Source organism: Ciconia boyciana, chromosome 3 (genome assembly GCF_034638445.1).
Source record: "Ciconia boyciana chromosome 3, ASM3463844v1, whole genome shotgun sequence".
Classification (NCBI taxonomy): domain Eukaryota; kingdom Metazoa; phylum Chordata; class Aves; order Ciconiiformes; family Ciconiidae; genus Ciconia; species Ciconia boyciana.
This window is the reverse complement of record NC_132936.1, coordinates 99,552,405-99,574,699: the sequence shown is the minus strand read 5'-3', so window position 1 is coordinate 99,574,699 and position 22,295 is coordinate 99,552,405. Positions and strand designations below refer to the sequence as shown.

Below are 22,295 nucleotides of genomic sequence, written 5' to 3'. Positions count from 1 at the left end.
TGATGTATATTGTAGCCTTTTGTAATACACGCTGGTACCACATATGGTAGTTTTGGACCATGATTCTAGGAGATAAGAGAATGAAGGTTTTAAAAGTGAATGGTGTAGTGAAGCCTCTGGAGTACAGCTAGATTGGATTTTGAGGGTGGTGGATTAGGAATTGGAGGGGGCAGGGACTTGTGTTTGTGATCGCACTTGTGACCTTGAGAAGCTGCGGAAACTAATGTGCTTTGAAACTTTTCAGATGAGAAGTACTGTACTGAAGCTATGTGGTACTGTAGTCTGAGTTCTGAGTGTTCTGTCTTCAGTGTATAAAGCTAAAGAAATTGTTTCTTTTGCTTCTGTTTTAATGTGCCTATACTCAAAGCACTGATTTCAGAGAGCTTTTGTAAAGGTATGAAAGGTGAATCTAGCACAGATGTTACTCAGTTTCTTTCTGTGACCTTTCTGCTCCTGCTCTCTGTTTCCCTAGCATAGTAATAAAATACTTGTTTTATTTGTTCTAGTTCCCAAGAGGAAAGTCTCATCCTGGTCAAAAGGTACTCTGCATACCAGTTTGTGCACAAGACCTCACTTCAGATATGGTACTGGTTGCAGGCACTGGTTTCTACTGTCTAACATTAAGTTTGATTCTCTGTGGGGCATATGAGAGAAATTGTTTATAGCTGATTTTTCAAAAAAAGGGTACTCTTCTTTAGTGTGTATATTCAAGACAAACATGAAGTGCTTTTCTTACTTCAGCTGTTGTAAAACTTGAATCCAGACCTAACAGAGGTAGTCCATTGACTCCCCTAGGTGGTGACCAGTCCTACATCTTGGAAGGCAAAGAAGCCCCATCTATCCCAATAGAGCCCCGGTGCACAATACAGTCTGTTAAGACTCACGAATGTCTCACTTTTTGTGTCGTCAGCAAGAACTGAAGTGATGCCTCTAAGGAGGTTATTCACAATGTCTAATTACAGGTGGGATTTACAGGCATCTTTAGTGAGCATTATCCAGTAATTGTGGGACTACTACCTAAAGGTGTATCAAGCTGACTCCTCAGATGTGATGTTTATCCATTTGCTAGCTTACCATGTTTTCTGCGTCTTTACCACTTTTCCAGAAGCAAAGGATTGGATTTTTTGTTTCACTTTTCCTCTTCTCTGAGATGTCTTTTTTTTTTTAATGTTCCTTTATGGGGTGTAAGCCTGAAAAATACTATTCTACTACTGGTTGATCTGGATTTGTTATTTCCTGCTCTTGCCCTTACTGATTGCTTAGGCTGGTGGATGAATTCATTGGAATCATCCAAAGTCTGATGTGGATGATTATGTTTCTGAGGGGCACTTTTTCTAAACTAGTAGAAGGTTGTGCATAAAACTTCAAATAGTAGGGGTTTCACACATAAGCAAAATGAAAACAATCTTGTGAAAACAATAGCTAGAGCTAATACTGGGGGGAAAGGGGGTGTGTGAAACTTGTTCTGTAAATCCTCCCTAAGTGCACCACAATCGAACTGCTGTTTAAAAGATAACCTAGAAGTTCATAGGCATTCAGTCATTTAAAAGATACTTTAATAATAGCAATTGTTTGTTTTGTGGGAGGTTTTCCAGCCAACCCTCCTTTAGATTCTGTGCGTCTCTTACAATGTAAAGAAACTGGAAGCAGCTTAAGGTGACTCTCTCTTTTAATAGTCATTTGTGGGATCAAGGAAAAGACAAGCATACCACCTTTGTGGACGATTACATTGGAAAGAGAATGTTTCACAATGTTTGCTAGAGTCAAAATGGTAAAAGATAAAAGCTATAGTTTACCTTTTTCCTGTGTTTTAAAAATTGAAATAATAATTAGGCTTGTGTGTGATGTGGAAGAAAAGCATTGTTAGGACTCTGCCATAGTGACATTGGTGTTTTGTATCCTACTTTTATATCATAGTAAACAATAGAGTTTATTTTACTTCTGTTTCCCCTTTGGTTTGCCTTATGCTGAACCATGTCTATGCTTCTATATGTTTTATTACTATATTTGAGTGTAAGAGTGATGGAGGTTAAGTGCTGTTGAAGATCGGTATCTAGCTTGCAACATTAAATCCAATAAGATGACTTCTCACTTTCTTAACTAGAGTGCACCAAACACAAGCAATTCTAGGCCAGAGAAGAACTTCTCTAAAATATTTCATGAACTCAAAATAGTAGCTGTTGTTAACTATAACAGCTTAGTATGTGGTTTTGACTGTTGTTGTAGTAGTATTGTTTTAATTTAAAGAAAAAAGGAATGCTGTCAACGTAGAATATCTGACTTCTGGAGGGAAGGGGATAAGGTTACAGACTGACAAAAAAATTTCTCTTTTTTTTTTTTTTTTAAACATGAAGTGAAATGGGGCTTGACTTGGGGAGTCAGAGAGGAAGAAATAAAATTCCAGTATAGTTCAGAATTCTTGAAACGAGCTTGTGCGCTGCTGTTGTTGCCAATATCAGGGAATAGAATTTAACATGATCAGAAAAATGTCACTGGGGAAAGTACTCTGAAATTGTATTTTTTAAACCTTTTATTAATTTATATTTGGAAAGTATTTTCCTTGAAAAATACTGTATATTCTCAGATATATTTAATGACCATGCTATTTTCCATCTAAAGTTTTCCATATTTCTGAATCTGTACAGAGGGTAAGTAGGGCTCCATGTAGGAAAAGTACTAGTCAGTTACTACTTGAAGTGATGTTTTTTCATTGTTGTTTTGTTTTGTTCAGGGTTACCAGATTCAAATGTGTTTTGTATAAACAAAAACTTGGGGTAGCAATTCCATAACTGAAGTAAGTAATTTTTTTGAAAGGTTTCTTAAGGTTTGTCCAGAGTTGAAACCTGGTTGTCAGTTTCAGAAACAATACAAAGCTAATGTGAAAAACTTCTTAATATGTCTCTCTGTTGTCCCTTCCTCCATAGGTCTTGTTTGTTTGTTTATTGAAGCACTGATTAAAACAGAAGCTCTTGCATACAAAACAGACATGACAGCTTAAATCCGTCATGAATTGTCAGACTTGTGCTTGAAGCCTTTCTAAAGAAAGTAAAGGTCCTAGAACACTGTATTGGAATCTCCATCATCCTTTCCTGCTATTTATCTTCTTTTTAGTAATCATCTTAAGCTATCACTAGTACAAAAAGAATCAGTAAACTTGGACTACCTGTGAGCAAACTCTTCTGCACAGTTTATATTGTTCTGATTTCAGAACTCTTCATTCTTTCCACTTAGTGTTTATCCTCTCCTTTCCTTGGGTCAAAGTCTGATACTCTTACTGCAGGAGAAAAACTGAAATGGGGCAGGAGAAGAGATGAAAAGTAGCGTTCTTAGTGAGGAAGAAAACTACAATGCTTTCCAAAGAACTGAAGTAATAAATTCACTGGGAACTTAAGGTAATCCAGAGAATACTTGAGTAGGCAGAGCACACTATTCATCGAGGAGTATTCTTCCTTACTCTCTTATCACAGGGTTCTGTTTTCTGTTCATTCATCTGTTCATCATGTGAAAGATTTTTATCAGCAGATATTCAATCTTTTATTACCAAGTTCTGCTATCTGCCACTAGCCTACTGGAATTACTTGCCTTTCAGGGATATCATGACGCTCTGATACTGGCATGGGTAAGAACCAACAAGTATAAGTTGACCACTGACATCTGTATTGCTGGGTGAGATGGGGAGGAGCTTCTTTATATTAGTCTTCATTCTCTCTCCTTATTTTTGTTGGTGTGTGGTTTCTTTGAGCTCATTGTCTCCTATTGTGTCCCTTGAGAAGGGTTGGGGGTAACTGGAGAAGCTGTAGTCTATAGTGCTTTTTCCTAAATGCTGTATAAGTGTGGGGGGGTTGTTTTTTGGGGTGTTTTTGTTATGTTTTTATTTCTTCACCCTGAACTGTGTAAAAAGTCTTGCAGATAGAGGAAAACTTAATGCATGGCATGATCCATTCTTGTTATGGATTTAAGGTGTCATGGAATTGGTAGACTCACATCACTGTTGCTGAGGAAGCAAAGATTCCTAAAAGGTCTTTGGGTGACTGAAAGGATGTACTTGGACTAAACTGCCATGTTCAGAGAAGGAAAGGAAAATTAGAGTGGGCTGATGTGATCCAGAATAATTTTTCCATTAAGAAGGGAAAAAGCAATAAAGCTTGTTTGGTTCAACTGCCAAAGGGTAGCGCCTTCAAAACCCTAGAGACAGGACAAAGGTAAACCCAGCACACTTAAAGAAGTAGCTAGCGTGTAATTCAGTTGAAGTTGAGTTTTTAATTCTGAATTTCTTCTTAGTTGGTTTCTAGTCATTAAATCTTATGCTACCTCAGTGAGAGTGCTCGGCACTAGCTACATCTGCATACTTTGTCAGTCAGGCACTGTTGTTATTTCTTTGCAGCTGTTTAAAAACAATGGATGTAACATCTTAGAAGCTGGCTCAGTGTACACAATATGGCTTTGTTTTTGTCTTTTTGTGATGGGGAGTTCATTCCCTCTACCCAAACAGCTTTCTGCTACATGCTGTCTAGTTGGTGAGCATCTGGTATTCCTCTTTTTAGTTAGAGGTCCTTAGAATTGTTTGTTTTTTTCACCACTTTTCAATGTTGATATAGTACAGAAAAGAGACTTCTTGTTAGGCCTCTGTGTGCACTCAGGCATTTGCTTCTGGAACCCACTCATAATACTGACTGTTTCATTAAGGAAGAGATTCTCGTATAATTACCTAAGTATGCTAGTGCTGCTGTATTTCTGCAGTCTTCTGCCTCTGACCATGTGCTCCTCTTCCTCCTCATGCTGGAACTTGGCTGTGTCTCATCTCATGGTGAGAGAGTTATGTGATGTGTGTATGTTTGGTATCTATTGCTGAGGTTAATTTTCTTTTAGTTTAGCTTCTTGAATCAGCTTGCTATATGAGGATATGAGAGCAACTACTGATGCAAAAGTTGGAGTAGAAAGTACACATGGCAGGAGGTGGGCTTACAGCAGTAAGCAGTTTAGCTTAGCCTAACTTCTTGTAAGACTGCACCCCGAGATGTTTCAAAGGAGGTTCTTTTTAAGGTGTAGTTATTAACATTGGTTCTTAACACTAATGGTTTGGATACCTGTTGACCTATCTTGTGAGTGGAAGTCCTAAATTTACTTGGAATGTTACTGCTGATGAAGAGAAGACCATACTGGAAGTCACAACTGTGACAGTGTTAGCAGTGTCACTAGCCATGTTGCAATCCTGAAAGTAAAAGAACATGCAATTAAATGTTGATGTTAAAACCTCTATTGTAACTAAATTAAAAATGCTCATCTCTTCTTTTGAGTTTTCCCCAAATGCATAGCCTGCTACAGATGTTGGTACGATTCCCTTCACAGCAGTCATTGTGGTTTAATTAAATACTAGCACTTGCTGACAAGAATGTCTTTATTCTGTAGGCACATGAGAATACAGCAGAAACCAAAACTTTACATAGCAAAGGTCATGGTAAAGAGTTTGTCAGAAAGTTCCTGAGCAAGTCAAGCTGTTTTTCTGTGCTTTTTGTCACGTTTGCAAATTTCCTTAGGGGATAAGAGGACTGCCTCTGCTCATCCGCTGTGGTGTTGGCATTGTTCACTGCTTAATGTGGAGCTAGAGTATATTATCTACTCCCTGTTTCAAGCCTAAGTTTTGGGGAACTGCAAAGACATTGAAGTATTTTGGGTGAAACATGAGTAATCTCATCACTGGAGGAGACTAGAATTTGTGGTTGTTAGTCAGGCACTGACTGTTTTTTGTGTACTGGAGTTCCTGAATTTGTTCAAGTTTAGAGGTCTCAGTAAAGTGGATTTTCTTTCAATACAGTCCAGGAGAAAATCAAACCATCTGAAAGGGTGTAAGCAATCTGAATTTCAGAAATTCTTTCTAATGTGCATGATGAAACATGTTTAAGTTTTCTTGGCCACTTGCTATTCTTCTCCTCTCCTTTCTCATCCATTTCTCTGCCACCAGTTTCTATAATAAATTTTAGGTAGAGTTATGAACACCAAGTTTTTCCTTTTATAACCTTTGCTATTACTGTCTTGTTGCCAGATACCTTGAAAATTAGCCAGAAACTCAATTGTTTGATGGCTGTGTTCACTTGTTGAGACCTGCTTATTTTTATGCACAGAGTTCTTATATTTAGGCTTTGGAACACTTGAATTCTGCAAATTGTTGAAGCCTAAAGATGGTTCCTCTTCACTGTTTCAGGCATCCTTGCTATGTTATATAGTAAAGAAAGCTTTCTATTTCACTTGCTAAAAGCATTAAATACTGCTTTAATTGGATAGCACTATCAGTAAGTAGTTTATATCAATGTGTAGCAAAACATTTCTGGGGCCCTCGAAAAAGAAGGTGACTGAAAGTGGTCAGCATGGCTCTACTAAGGGGCAGTTGTGCTTGACCAACCTGACTGACTTCTGTCAAATGACCAGGTCTTCAGCTGAGGGGAGAGCAGTGGATGTTTTTTTTACTTTGACCTTAGCAAGGCTTTTTAGTGTCCCACAGCATACTCGTATTTACAGTCTGAAGTGAAAACTGGTTGAAGAATCATCTCAAAGGGTGGCTGATGGTTCATACTCTGCCTGGACAGCAGTTACAACTGGAGCTCCTCAAGGGTCTGCTGTGACCTACTGTTTTGTTCTTGTTTTTTGGTTTTTTTTAATGTCTTTGTCAATGACCTGGAGGAGGAGGTGGAATGCACCGTCATCAGGTATGTGGTAGGCACAGAACTGGGTGGCTCAAAGGCAGGGCAGCCATCTTGAAGTACTCAGAAAGGCTAGAGGAGTGGGCCCGTAGGAATCTTACAAACTTCAACAAGGGCACATGCCACGTTCTGCTTCCAGGACCGATAACCCTCCTGCAGTGCTACAGACTGGTTGGATTGTAGCTCTACTGCGAAGGACCTGGTTCTCGTGAACAGCAGGCTCAATACAAGTCAGCAGTTCACCCTGGTAGTGCTGAAAACAAACAGCTTTATTCCCCTTTAGTTGGCATTTGTTCCAGATGTTCCCAGACTGCATCTGTAATATTGTGTCCAGTTTTGCTCCTGTTCTCCCTACCCTTAACAAGAACAACCTTGATAAACTCAGGGCAAGTCCACCAAGATGGTCAGGGAGCTGGAGTATGTGAGCTGTGATGGCATGCTGAGAGCCCTTCGTGGCCTTGTGTACGCTGGAGAAGAGATGCTTAGGAGGGACCCAATAGCAACCATCTGGTATATACAAGGATGGATACCAAGAAGATGGAGCCAGTCTCTTTACTGAGATGCACAGTGGGAAAACAAGAGACAGTGGTCATAAATTGAAATGGGTGGGTATATGTTGAAAAATTTTTACTGTAAGTTAAGAGGTTAATTTTAACTGATTGTTAAGAGGTTATAGGAGGTAACCTGTAAGCCTCTGTGGAGGTTTTCAAGACCTGACTGGATAAAGCCCTAAGCAACTGGGACTGAGTTCAACTCTTTGAGAAGGAAATTGAACTGGATGACCTTGTAGGTCCCCTCCACTCTGAATCATTCTTGGAAGAATCACCCATGGCAAGGACCTAAGTAGCCAAAATAATCAATACATTTTGTTTTATTTGGAAACTTGGTTCCTTGTGCGAGTGGCATTTATTTCTAGTGCTGCTAAATAAAATAGCTTGAACATAATAATTTATTCTCATTGTCTGTTTTTTGATATTAAGCATTAGTTACTAGAAATTTACCTATTGAGTAAGCATTGAATAAGCAAGGTACGTTCATTGACTAAGGTAATTTCATCTAAGAAAGAAAGGAAAAATATTCGTTCTCAGTGTTGAAAAAGAAGTTTTAGAACTCTATAGTGATCAATATGTCTTGTCTCTCACTTGCCCTCACCCATTATTCTGAACCTTCTGGTAAGACAAAGCAATGTGTAGAGCATTTGTAGTTTGAAGTTACTGGGAGGAAAGATAGATGCTGGAAAAGGAAACTAGAAAAGGAAACTAAATCTCAGTTTCTCTGAGATTGGTTTACTTCCTTCTTTGCCCAGGCCCATGAAAAGAAGCTGTTGTCCTAGATGCTACATGTAGACATCTCCAAAACAGAGAAGGCTTTAGTCAGATTCATGCTGCAGAAATTACATACTGGTCTATCTAGGCATGGTGGGTTTAACTGTGATAGCCCTTCTCATGCCTTTGTGCAAAAAGCAACTTTGTTTCTTCATAATCAAGATAATTTTGGTGAATACTCAGGTGTGTTTCTGCTTTTTCTTTTAAAGAAATCTGTAAAGGCTAGTAACAGGCTTCTTTGCCATGGTGCTTTAGAGTAAGTTTGAATCTCAGGTTTTGGTCTTTCTTTTCCTTTGAGTCCAGGATCTGCATATATGCTTGTAAATTATTGCATTCGTGTGCTCGACTTTTCCATCCTCTCTCCACTTAAACATGCATGCATACACATAAGTATATGCAGGCTCTCTCTCTGTCTTGCAGTTGTACATATTCCTGGTTTGGAAATGGATTTGCTTACACCTCTGAAGGTGGTACATATTGATAGTGGGAGTTTTTTGGCAAGTAGTGGCCATTGAATGGTGTAGCTTAGATCACTTCATATTTTCATCTCTAACAAGTGAAAGGCGTTCATGTGATCTTTTGCTGCGTTACCTTAGACAATAGGAACTTCTTCACTAACTTGGCCGCTTCCTGTGGTTCGTGTATTTTATTAGTTTCAGTCTAGAAGTTGCTATTAAGCAGTTCTTGAGCTATAGATTTTATTGAATATTGTGTTGAACTAGGAGAGAAATTGGTCAATTCTTCCATCTTACTACTTTCAGACTCACAGGCTCTTCTACTTTATTCACCCCTAATATACAAGGAAGAGTCTCTAAAGCGAATCTTTATCAGAAGGACAAAGAGCTGGAAGAAATTTGACTTTTGTACTACGTTCAAGGTAAGACTGTGAAAATTGTCCATGATAAGATGACAAAAAGCATGAATACTGAGGCTTGCAAAATGGTACTATTTCTGAGTTCTTGGCTTCTTGCGTATTACACTATTCCTACAGAATATTATGAATGTTTATTAAGTATTAAATACTTCTGCATAATTCTGTGGAAATACACTAATGATCAGAGGCCTATAAGCTAGCTGTGGCTGAGTTCCTTAACTAAAACAGTTGATTGCTACATGTAACTAATGTTTACTGTGCAAAGCTGTCTTCTGTGTAGCAGAGGTGTTCCCACTTCTAAAACTGATACACTAAGCTGCATGATATAAAATAGAATGTTTTACTAAATTTGCAGTGTCTTAGTAACTCTTTTTGGCTTACTTTAAGGTCCTGTGCTGAGCTTGTTGTCATTTCTCATTGAATGCGATATTATAGCTCTTGCGTGACGTTTCCAGTCAATTTCAAAATATCAGGAAATAATTGCAAGTCAGAGGGCAGGTTTGCTGCATTTTGGAAGGAATGGTAGATGCATTTCTTTCAATAAAGCCATAGCTTCAAGCACCTATACAGTTGTCATCTGTCTGCAAGTTAGAGCACCGATCAAGTGGTAGGAGCCATTGACATCATTCAGCAGGGTGATACCATTGCCTTCAGCTTCCGTGCACAGTTTAATAAAATGTTTAATAATGTTTGTTGTGTTGTTCCCACATCACCCCCAGGAAAGAGGGGAGGATATAACAAGGGCTGGGGGGATAAAGCCTGTAGCAGACAAAGTGAAATTCCCTCCAGTGGGACCAGTCTTGGGGAGAAAGTTGATGGACTGTCCTGTTGACTGGGCTAGCATCATGTTCATGGCACTCAAAGGGAGGAACTGAAAAAGTGGTTCAGAAGAATGGAGAGGCACATAGCTATCCCTTGCAGAGACCATAGTGTGTGTAAGAAGGGGAATACGAGGCCAAAGTATCCGGCCATAGAACAGATGGTGGAGACATTCACATGGACTTACTCAGAAGGACATAGGAGATGTTTTGGTGTCTGGAAAGCACAAGTAGCACTTAATGTAGGCAGCTGGTTGCCAATGCTAGCTCTTCAATTTTGGGGGGTGAAGACCTACTGAAATTGGCACTCATTGTGCTGAATTCAGCACCTATTTCAAGGCTCAGATCAGCAGTCTTCTATTTATGTACCTATTTCTAATTTGTTGTGACTGTGTGGTTCTGGTTTTTATATAGTAGGTTTTACTGAATTATCTTTGTAATCCCCAAGCTGAATGTCTACTTCTTAAATTGCTAAATTCATCAGATTCTTTCAGTTGACATTCTGCAAAAGCGTGAATATTTGAGTATTACTTTGTGAGCCTTGCTTTTTTTTTTTTTTTTTACAGATACCTAGTTTAATCCAGGCAGTTTGTTAAACCTAGCATAGAATACATGCAGGTTAAGCTTTACACGTAGTCAAGTGACAAGACTGAGATGCGAGCTTTGGAAGATATAAATTGTTTTAAAATATCTTGACATGTTGCCTCTATAAATGGGATGACAGAGTAGGGTGCCTGCCCCCGTGCTACAATCAATGTATTCTTTTATGTGTCTTTGTGCTAAGATGTTCCCATCACCATTCAGTCCAGCAAGGGCATGTTTTGCAGCCAACAGCGTACAGGAGCCGTAACCTTTGGTGGAGCTGGGGATGGTATCTTAATGTGTGTTATTCAAATTTGCCTGCAGCTGATGTCTGACCTGATGAATAGCATAAAATGAACGTTGAATTATTAACGTGCTTGCTTCCCGGAATCCTTTTTGCTGTCAAGTCCATGTAGACCTATCATTACTGCATTGACTGCCTGGAATGCCCTTAAGCACCCTCTCTAATATTGATTTCTTGAAAACTGGCATGGTCTTCTTGCATGTTAGTTTTAACATTCTTATTGATAAAATTGCCCTTTGAATTTTTGCAGGTATAGTTCAACATGTATTGTGATACTTGCATAGTGGCAAAATAACAGTTTCTAGTCAATATTTGAAACTTCAGCATTGAAATATATATTGCAAATCAAGAGAGTTTAAACTGTATTGATTAAAAGTGAGTCAAACTGATTTATTGTGAAACTGAAGTTGCAGTACTAATTGGACAAAACTTTGAGTATTTAAGCTTGCAAGTTGCCAAATGGCTGCTTCTTGCCAAGTACTCCTCTGTTTAGATGACAAGTGAAGCAGTTCAGATAGCCTCAATGCAGACACCTGAAAAAGATTCCATGTGTCCAGGCAACGATACTGGAGACTGCTGCCAGAAAAAAAGGTAATGGAAATTTGCTTCACTCTGCAGTTCCTAGAGATAGTAATTTTTTTTATTAGACTTCAGACTTTTTCTTAAAAAGTTTCTCTAGCCTGATGGAAAAGTAGAGCATGCTATAAAAGTGCAGAGGAGAGTACTGTGTTCTCTGAAGTAGTCTGACAAGCCATCTGTGATCTGAAACCTAACTTTCTGTAACACACTGTGGATTGAATAGTATGTATCATGTGATTACAGGTATATTGATCCTGTTACAGTATGGCATTATATCATTACATATCATGCAGGATCAGCTGCTTCTCTTAAGCATTTTTTCATAACTGCTTTAAAATGCTTTGAAATATGCCTTATTTGATGTGAACCAAATTAGTTCGACTGGGTTGATTTAGGAAGATGATAAATCTGTGTTAGCAATAAGGGAGCAACTTTCTAAGCAAATAGACCCTCTTAGAATTTTAAGATGTCTTTACACTTCTAAGTGCTGATTCTCTTCATACTAATACAGTACTGTTACTGAAGTAACTTTGCTAATAGGTAGAAAAAAATCTCTTAACATGGAGGAGATTAAGATAAAAAAATATGTTCTAAAACTAATTGAGGTATAAAAATAACTATGTATTTTAACAATTCCTATTTGGAGGCTTCAGTTCCTGTATTATTTAAATTAGTTCTTTTGGAAGATTGCATGTGTGTGGGCTGTTAGTTGACATAACAGATGCTTGAATTATCTCTTTCCAAGTTGTGTGCTTTGTAGTAAACATCAAAATGCCTATAGCATGGTAAGTGTTAATATTTGTCAGCTTGGAGTACTGGTGTTCGTATGTTACTGATTTGAGTGTGCTGGTGATTTTATTATGGTGTTGAATGACCTTTTTTTGCATTTAATTTAATTCCTTTTGTGTATACACCTAGCAAGTGGTAACATGGCTAAAAAAGTCACAAATAGATCCAGGTGGTTAAGTAGTGTGGCAGAGAATTTATGCCTCCTGTAACTGTCTGCACAGGTACATGAGCAATGTCCAAGTTGTTTGGTTTTTGGTTTTTTGGTGGTGTTTTTGTTTGTTTGGGTTTTGTTGGGGTTTTTTTATCTGCTGTGATGGCTCAGTTTTAGTTCATTTGTATCTGAAGACTTACCCTTAGAAGATGAGGGAAGAATGAGAACCTTACTAGCATTCTTGGAGAGAGGGGAAGTTCTTCTCCTAATTAACTGTATCATATATTTAAAAACAAACAAACAAACCACTCCTGCTATCCCTTATAAACTTGATAAAACTTGATTTCTGTCATTGTCAAACGTAGCAACATTAGGGAATTCTTACTGTTTTTTCTGTACCTGGTGCAAACTGAAATACTGTAGCTTTGATCTTTTTGCTCATTTTTCACTCCAGTTTGTGGAGTTTAAGTTCCTTCTAAATTTTGGATATGCTTGTGGTCCCACTTAGGGTTGTGTGTATTATACATATAAGATAGGGAAAAATGTGATTAGTTGACATGCATATATTGTAATGGCTTAATTCTCCTGAGAGACAAAATAGGATGCTATTGTGCCTTTGAGAATCCTGTGTGGGATGTTTGCTCTAAATACAGGATCTGTAGAGAAAGACATGTTGTAGAAAGAGGATTTAAGCTTTTTTCTGTCAGGAGCAGCAGAAATATAAGATGTGGTGTTGAAGATTAAAAAACTCCTTATTGGCTTCAATGGTAGTAGCAAGACTTCATTCAAAAGCTGACTTGTTTTAAGTGCATTGCTAGCCACTAGATGCTAGGGTGAGGTTTTCCACCCAGATAAAAATTAACTTTCAGGAACTGTAGCTGTTAACTGGCTTAACAATCACTGAACACTGTTCAGAGAAGAATTAGTCAAGATAGCCTTCTGCAGAGAATCTCTTCTTCCCCTTTGTGAGCATTTCTTAAGAGAGACTCAATGATATCAATCCTTTGAAAATTATCAAATTTCCTGACTACATCCTACAGCTAGAGCATCTTAAAATTTTGGAGCTCAGTCACCTTTGCTGTCTTAGCAATGAAAGTAGACAATTATGTCAGGTTTCTTACCTCTTTATCCTACAATGTTTTGAAGTCTGTAACAATGGAGTTTGTTTATTATCCAAATGCACATACTTGCTACAGAATTAACCAATCTGAAATCTGTTGCTTTCTCTCTGATTTTCCTGACAACTGCTTCTGTAAGAGTTCTTTATGGTCTTACACTTAAGTTGTTTTCTTGGAAGGCTTAGCAAGAAAGAGCTAAGCCCTTTGTACTGCATAATCAACAGAGAAAGTTTTTATTTGCAGGGTTACTTCTGAATTTGAATAATACCATAGTTTGCTAACACCTTGCTCTTTTCCTGGGGAAAGGAATGATAAACTCTGGATGCTCTTTAATACTGCTATAGTAGCTAGAGTGGATGAGACAGTTCACTTCTGTGGGAAGTGAGGTGTGGTTTAGAGACATGCTATTTTGGCCTAGAGGACTTCTGAGTGGATGTGCCCTGTAATGTTATCAGATGACAGGTGTGGTGGATTCTTTCTCAGAACATTTAACCAGTGCTCAGGCTGTGATTTCTGCTTGTTTTGAGCAGATGGATATTTACAAAATCTAAGTAATCCACCTGGAGTGACTGTATTGTTTTTAAACATTGATTTGAAGGCCAGATGTTCAGAGGCAACACACAGACAGATGGTTGCAAACTGACTCATTAGCTATTGCTACCTAGATGTTCTAGCTAGTAAGATGATAATAAATTTACCTCATGGGGAAACACCATAGGAACGTGCTCAAAAGATAGGCACTTCAGTAATAGTAAACATGATCTTATGTTGCCCATGCAAATCACTTGGGTGTGTCTGAGCTGGAATTTTGAATCCCCATCGGGAAGCACAAACCTATGAAGAATATGAACACATCTTCCTCAATCTGCAACTCCTGGATTGCTGTGGAAGGCATATCTAGACCTTTACTTACACTATAGCCATAATGTAAGATATGATAAAAGCTAGTTAGAGGCTTTTGCAAGCTCTTCTCTAGAAAGACCGAACAGCCCCAATAAATGCGTGTGTTCAAGTAGAAGTCCTCTGCTTACAATCCTTCTTCGTGGTTTTAATTGGGATTTTTTTTGTGAAAGAACACTAACATAAATGCAGTACACTTTAACTCTTGAAGATACTCTCTTCTCCTTAGTTCAGTTAAAGATCAGGTAACTGAAAATTAATAAGTTTTGTACTTGAATATTTTTACTGAAGCATGTTAGATGGCCTTTCTCTTCAGCATTCCTGGAACTGGATGTTTGGAAAGCTGTCCAGCATAACTGATTGAGAGACAATTCCATATTTCTGTACTTGAGTTATGCTACGCATAACTCTGATCTCTTACAGGAGAACAGAAGAGTAAGTGCTTGCCAGTGATCTCCCAGTAGGCAAATGTAGATTGCATACATGCATTGTGATTTCTAGCTAAAGCTGGCTTTTGGTATTCCTTCATTTTCTGCTTGTATAATTCAACAGAGTTTGAGTTACTCATCAGCTAGATGAGCAGTCTCTGCTTCAGGCATTCACTTGTAACCAGCATAGCTATCTATGTGGCTGAGCAACAGACATTCACATGGAAACAGGAACAAGCTGCTGAGAGCAAATATTGCTTAAGCTACCACTGCTGCCAAGACATCTACATAGCCATAATGTGAATTTACTGATCTAAAGCTTACCTAAAAGAGAACTACAGAGATTTTAGGAATTAAAGAGGTGCCTTACAAATATGTATTAAAGATAGGTCTGCAAGAAAAAAGTTCAGAATAGCTTTTTTAACTGCGTTCTAGATGTATCAAAGGGCAGCTTTCCAACACTGTAGCTTAAGTCCACCAAAAGTATGGACCTAATTAGAATGCTAAGCCCATAGTATTATCAAGCTTTTAGACTAGTGTAAAATACTAGTCTAATATAGTGTGTTCCTGTTGGAAATTCAGCCTTGAATCGTTCAAATGACTAACTCGCAATAAAAGTTTGAACTGCAAACTTCAAACTGCTGAACTAAATTTTCACCAGAACCCCAAGTAAATTTATTTCAAGGCATTTATCTTTTTAAGAAACCCTGGGTGTTTCTTCTCAAATGCAGTGGAAAGATACCATTGCACTTTTTACAAAACCATGATACTAGATGAACTGCTTAAAAAAGGATAAAGCACTTAAATTACTTCATAGAGTGTTTAGTTTCAAACTTTCGTTCATTCTCCTTCCTTTAACTGTTGTAATAATGAACATTTTAATGCAGCTTCCACATTTGAAGAGGGGGGGAAAAAAAACAACAAAAAAACCCCACACCCACAAAAACACAAATCGAGGCTTTGCCCAGTCTTGGTTGAGTCACAATGTTTTTGTATAGAACCAAGAACCACTTAGCAAATGCAGAGAGAATTCATTATCCTTTTATTACAAAGGATGAACAACTTTCTCTTTAGGATGAAAGTTGTACATTTTCTCAAGTAATTACACAAATTAACTCCTGTTTTAGTTTGGGCTTTGTCATATATGTAGACTAAGGAAGAACTACTGCATGAACTTGCAGCACAACTAGTGCACTCCCTTAGTATGTGCTCTTACATTCCCAGAAAAATCAGGTAACCTAATGAATGCCTCTTTTAGGAGAGGGATGTTATCCTATGTTTACTGTATGTTTGGAACATGCAATTGGGAGGTTGCAGTATACTAGCTAACCTGTGGTAAGGTTCTGCTATTGCTCCTTTCCTTCTCCCTCCTAGTATCTTTTACTTCTGCAAAATCTTGTACTATCTTTTGTGTGAACCAGTTTACAATTCTGTGGGAGGCTATCAGCAGTGGTAGTACTGTGATGTCATAAGGTCAATTATGACATATTAGATTATAGCTCTTTCTGTTGATGTTCAGGGAGTGGGTTGGTTTCTTTACTGGGTTTAAAGCAGCAATGATTTGGTTATCCATAAAAGGTCAGAGTCATAGCTGGTTGTGGAACAGAATAAAACCAGTGTTTTTCTGGTGCTTCTCTGACCAGAGTGTGGAAACTTGCAAAGTTTTAAACATTAGGATTCAGCTTGAGGATCACTAGTGCTTTGCCACGAGGGTTATTAAGTATGCATTTAATCATCAGGAAGACCAGCATTTGATGCCTACCCTTCTGTAAAATAACATGGTAGCGTTCTTCAGATTTCTCTAGACTGTGTAATTTTTTTCATGTGCTTACTATTGAATATTGGGTTTAGTTCTTTAGCAGTGATTTACTTATGATGGCTTTGGCTGCATAGTCTTTCCCTTCTGAAGAAAATACTGTCAACATGGTGAAATTAGAATTCTTTATTAGCCAAGGAATATTTAAGTTGTGCTCAATTTATTAAAAACTATTCTACTGCAGAGTATTGGTGTCTTAGTAGCAAAAATTATAAAAGTGTACTGAACTAACTTAGTCCTACTCAAATATTAAGTGTTTACACACCCCAAAGATTTAAGGAGCCCAAATAAAATGCTTAATACATCTTGTAATTTTGTTAAGCCTTTAATAGGAAGGATTCAGCTTTACTCTTGTGATGTAACTTATGATTAGCGATCTGGATACAACCATTTCATTTGTGTATGTGAGCATTTTCTACACACAAATTTTTGGGGGCTGGATTTAATAGCTTGTTATCCCAAAGCTGTATCGTGAATCTAAGTGTCTTTTCCTATGGAAAAAAATTGTGCAGCTTATTTGGAGAAGTAAGAGTCACTACTGTGCAGAAGTAAGTAAAAGTAATGTCCCCTCTTTGTGCAGTGTTCAGTGGTGGAGTATATAACTTTAAGATATTTTTGTGTTTTGAGACACTAAATACCTGCATTTCTTACTTCTGAGAATTAGCGTAGATAGAATTTGGGTGAATGGGAGCATATTCTGGGGTAAGATGCTCTTAGCCCAAAGTATCTGCCTTTGAATCTGCCCTACTGTAAGCAACCTGTCTCTCAGCTGAAAGTCACCCTTGTCTAATGAATGCTCTCGCATCCTCTGTAGAGTAGAAGAATTTGGGAGGGGTCAAGCCTCTTGCTTCTGGGAAGCATAATGCTTGTCTTCCGGTCTGCTTTTGTGAGTCAGCAACTTCTGAAGACTACTGGAGTAGCGTCAGAAGAACTGAGGCTCTTGAGCACTTCATCGTGCAAGCACGTTTGCACCCTCATAGTTCTGGTCACGCATTCTATTCTCCTGCCCTGGTCACTGGTGTATTTAAGAAGAGGAAATAATTAAGCTATTTTGTGCAAGTTTGTGAATCTGCATTGCTTGTGTTTTGGTTTTGTCCTGAAGTTCTTGGATGTGGAAACAACTTCTTTTACTGATAAACTCTTTAACCTTTTTGGGAGGGCTTTTGCCATGTAGTCCAATACAATGATATAGGATGCTTGCTGTCTAGTTCTTTCAAAATACTTTTTCAGAGTTCATGAATGATTTAGTGGATGCTGCTTAAGGTGTAATTTCACAATACTCCGAGCAAATCTGAATCGGCAGCAGCTGCTGGTTCTGCATTTCTGGCATTGGCACTTGTCTGATCCTGCATTTCCTAAGCTGGTTCGGAGAGCTCAAGTGGCAGAAAACAATTGACTTTTTCTGGCTTAGTTTGATTCCTTGATCCATCTATCTTGTTGTGGTGCCTAAGAAGAGAGACAGTTGGGGGAAAATATAGGGCTAGCAGCAGTGTAATGTTACAGGCATAAAACTTGCTGAACCCCTACAATTCTTCTTGAAACAGTAGCAAAGTATTCCTTCTTTTGAGCAATTTCTTGCTTGTGACACTTTTTGGTTGTTGAAAAGCACTATTTAGTGTTTGGAAGAGGCAAGCCATAATGGAATGTTGTCATAGCTCCATTCTTCGATCAGTGGGCTTAAAGTTAAGGTCTGCAGTATGTCCCCTTTATCACTCATTCAGCTCATCGAGTGCTGTAATCAGTTTAAAATCATCAGTGCTACAATAAGGCTTGTATTTCCCTCATGCCCCAGACAAACCTGGCTGTTATCCAGAATTCTTCCTGTGATAGTTCCTTCTACCAGTGTACTGTCATGGTAACTTTTCTAAGATGCAGCGGTTTGTAAGATTAAATATGTAGTCCTTGATCCATGAAGGAATTTGGGCATTTGCATCCTGTTCAAAACAATGGGTAGATGCCTAGATGCTTTTGTAGATACACACATCTGAATTGTTAGTTATCTGCTACTTTTACATTTTAAGCTGAATTTATGGTTAATTTTCTAGAAATTACTTTTAAAGAAATGTAATTATTCTTATTTCAGAGGAGCTGAAACTTTTGCAACTGAAGCTTATTGCTTTTGTTTTAAACTCTTGTGCAGTTTTACATCTAAGCAAGCAGAATAAAGAATTTACAAATTATACATGCTGCATTTGGTGGGTTTAAGTCTTGTCAGACACTCAAGGAGTGTACTCTGTCATTTGAGCAGGTGAATAAAATTAAGCAAATAGCTTTTGCATGGCTGCTAACATAATAATGCTATTCCTTCTGTTACTGATTTTAGGGACTTGAATACCAGGTAGTAGGCTAGATTACTTTTTAAGTGCTAGTCTGTGCTGGTGAAGGAAATAGGGAAAAAAAAAAATCTGATTCTTCATTAGGATTAATCTTTAATATGGTGTTTAGAGAGTGTACTGAAAGGTCTTTTGACATCCAGGCGTAGCTTTAGTTCAAGCACTTCTATTTAGGAAAAAGTTGTATTCATGAAAAAATTCATGTACATATCTGTTGTAAACCACCTGAAGTAGCTAACTACTTTCTTTGTTTCTTTCTAGGAAATACCAAATAAAGCAGATGTTGTGTCCTGTACTGTTATCTCAAGGTTTTGCAAGTCATTCTGTTATGTGCTTCTTGGCAGCAGGAATGTAAACTAATTCTTTCAGCACTGAACTAGAACCTTGACAAGGTTGCAATTACAGGTAAGAACAAATTCTGCCACTTGGAAATTTATGGGAAGGTATAATCGCTTTTACTTTGACTGTGTTTTAATTTGTAATTTGTAATTGACCAAGAATTTAACAGAAATTTCAGAACAGATAGGATAAAAGGATGTGTTTTTTCTTCTTTAAATGCATTTGAATTTTGCTTAATCTTATTTTTAGTAGGGAGGAAATATAACTTCAAGTATAGCTTCTCTCTGCTATAGTACAAAGCACTGTTAATAAATGGGGAAAAAAAATGTAATTTGTCAACACCTAAATGTATGCTCACCCAAATCTTGAGGAAGGTATTTTCTGACAAAAAACACTGTACGGTGTCAGTCAGTCAAAGTCATGAAGTGTTTTACCCACTGTGTGTTGAGATCAGCTTACTGTCTGTGTGTGGCTTTTTTCCCGTCAAGGTCTGTATTTCCTTAAATGTGCTAATAGCAGCAGTACTGCTTAAGTTACCTTTTTTTTAGTCAGTTACAGAAAATATCTAAATTTTTGTTAGAAGTCCGCTGTAGCTTCAACTCTTGAATTGCCTTTTCAAGGGTAAAGGTTGATGTCTTCTTCCAGGTCAGTGAAAATGTTTTGGCTGCTGGTTTTGTATCATAACTTTATCTGACAATGATGGAGATAACTCTTGTCCCACTACTCAATCGCTATCTTCTAAACTCGTGTGTAGGGAACTAAAAGTTATTGTTCTTTTACTCTAACTTCTTTTTAAAAAAAAAAGATAAATTTGATGCTACAAAACTATGTTCATTAAAAAAACAAAACAAAAAAACCCCCACACCACCACAAATACCTGTCATAGAGATTGCATATTTTGGTTTGTATGTTTCTAAATAATTTTTTTCTGTTTTTAAACAAGGAGTATGTGTTTTGAAGACTATCCATGGAATAGCTTTAGTGGATATGCTGAATCTGCAGAATTATGATCAAGTTAAGGCCTTTTGTTCTTGATTTCACATTTTAGTATCTTTGACAGGAAGAGTTGCTTGCCTTAGGCTGCACTTGTCAATAGTGGCAGGACAAGAGTCTGGACTGTTGGTATCAAGCAGTCTAATATGTCTTACTCTGAAGTTGGATGATGCATAGGTCAGTGACAGGTTTGTGCCGAGGAGGTGGTGTTGATTGTTCTGCTGCTACAATGAAAGAAGAGTTCAAATGTGGTTTGTGATGGTGGTTTTTTTTTTTTGTTACTGTCGTCTTGATTGAATGTGTGTACTTAATTTGCAGTGATGTAACAGGTTGTAAAAAAAGGCACAACTCTTCTTATACTGTACAAGTCATAGACTAATTTATGTTGGAATGGACCTCTAGCACTCATCAAGCCCAACTCTTGTGTCTGACTTCCTCAGATTTGTGTGTGAAACAACAAGTCACCCCTCAATTATGTAAATAAATGGTTTAGTGTTTTACTGTGGTTCTGCAGACCTGCTGCAGAACACTTATTCTGGTCTTTCAGACCTGTTTAGGAACAATTTATTGATGATATGAATTGGTGATTCATTGCTGCTCTATTCTCACAAAAATGCGTCTGAAGCTTTTGGTAAACAAACATTGACAAAGGTAAGAAAAGAAGTTGTCTTTAAATGCCTAAATTTCGAATAAGGGAGAACTCATTTTTAGTCACATACTGCTTCATGCTAATGAGTAAAATAAATTCTTCAACTTTAATACCAACAGTGTATTGGCTAAACATTGGCTCTCTTTCTTCAAAATGTTAGGTGCTATTTCTTTAGTAAAAACCTGGCTGGTCGTGGTTAGATTGATGACTGAAAAGAGCAAACTAAATTTAACTCAAAACAGTTGGGGTCTCATGGAATTTAGAGAACAAAAAAAAAGATTTGGCATAGAAATAACTATTAGGGAAGAATCATTGCTTTCTTTAGTATCCAAGTGCCACACGTGCATCGTTTTGAATAGCCCAGTAAGGAAGTGAGAACATGCTTATTGGCTACAAAAAGTATGAGCAGATACGGGCAAACAAAGGAATTTCAGTTAATATAATGGGATATAAATCTTGTCATAGCATGGTCAGTAGGGATAAACCAAGAGTACAGCCCTGTCTTCTGGGTAGTATAATAAAGCCACACTGCGTTGAAGAGTTTGAGTTAAGGATAAAGTGTTACTTCAGGGTTAATGAGCCTGAACAGGTAATAGCTGGTTTAACCAAGTAGGCCCATTTCACTTGGGTGCCAGTACACCAAACTCCTACTTCAAGAAAATGGTACAAGAGCAGGAATAGTGGCTTATGCAGAGCTACCTTGGCTCTTACAGATTTTAGCCTTCATTCTGTTCCCATGGAGGTGCTAGAAGCAATAGTCTATTTGCTTTGCACTGTCTGGGCCCAATGTTGTTGTACTTGGTGAACGAGTCGGGGGATTTATGCATCTTATATATCACTTTTTGTATGGTTAATCTGTAACTCAGATAAATTGTTTGCAGATAACAAAGGGGATTGAATTTCCCAGACTTCATAGTGTTTGGAGGAAATCTTTGTAAAGAAAACCTGAAGTTATACCTGGAAAACTAAGATGAGTGACATTAATGAACAGATTGACTACAGTAGTGTGTTTTTTACTGAGAATGACACTGCATTCCTCTTCTTCAGTAAGTCCCTAGCCGTGGTGCCAAAGTGAACTAAGGGCTGCTTGCTGTCAGAAGTCACACTGGCAGAGAATTATGTGTAGCTAACTAGGAAGAACACTGCATTTTTTTAAGCTTTCATTTGGCCACAGAACTGCGTGAAGTTGACTTCTGCAACTTATGTAAGGGTGAAGCTGCATGATAAAGGCTTGGTGACTGTAAAAATGAGGCATCAACCTGGGCACTGATGGCTTTGTACTACATGCTGTGCTTGCAAAGGTAGATTCAGAGGCCACTTTCAAGTTTTCTGTGAAGTTCACCTTGAATATCTGAGGTATGATCTCTAACTTGGCACCTACCAAACTGCATTCCAGAAAAATAAGAAGCCACTCGTGCAACTCGTCCATGAGAGACAGACAGTTGCCATATAAGCTGAGCTTGAAGATCTGCAGTTACCTAGCTTCATCCATGTTTTAATAAGGTGCAAGAAAGCAGAATATGAAATGATCCTTTGAAAAGACTACAAGCATGTATGTTTTTCTGGTGTTAACAACATAGCTAAAAGGTTGTAGCTCTT

General features: G+C 37.9%; 1 protein-coding gene across 13 annotated transcripts in view; it reads left to right on the top strand.

The window, feature by feature from the left end:
- The window catches only part of PPM1B (protein phosphatase, Mg2+/Mn2+ dependent 1B), a 65,247-nt gene that overhangs the window by 10,512 nt on the left and 32,440 nt on the right, over nt 1–22,295 (top strand). For 8 of the 13 annotated variants that reach the window (XM_072856793.1, XM_072856791.1, XM_072856795.1 and 5 more), the window contains exons 2-4: nt 8,785–8,900; nt 11,095–11,192; nt 18,977–19,120. The exons of 1 other annotated variant lie outside the window; for it this stretch is intronic. The gene's annotated coding sequence lies outside the window, so the exon portion shown is untranslated. Of the gene's footprint in view, nt 1–8,784; nt 8,901–11,045; nt 11,193–18,976; nt 19,121–22,295 lie in introns of all 13 variants that reach the window. 4 more of the 13 variants (XM_072856786.1, XM_072856788.1, XM_072856784.1 and 1 more) reach the window with 3 other exon arrangements.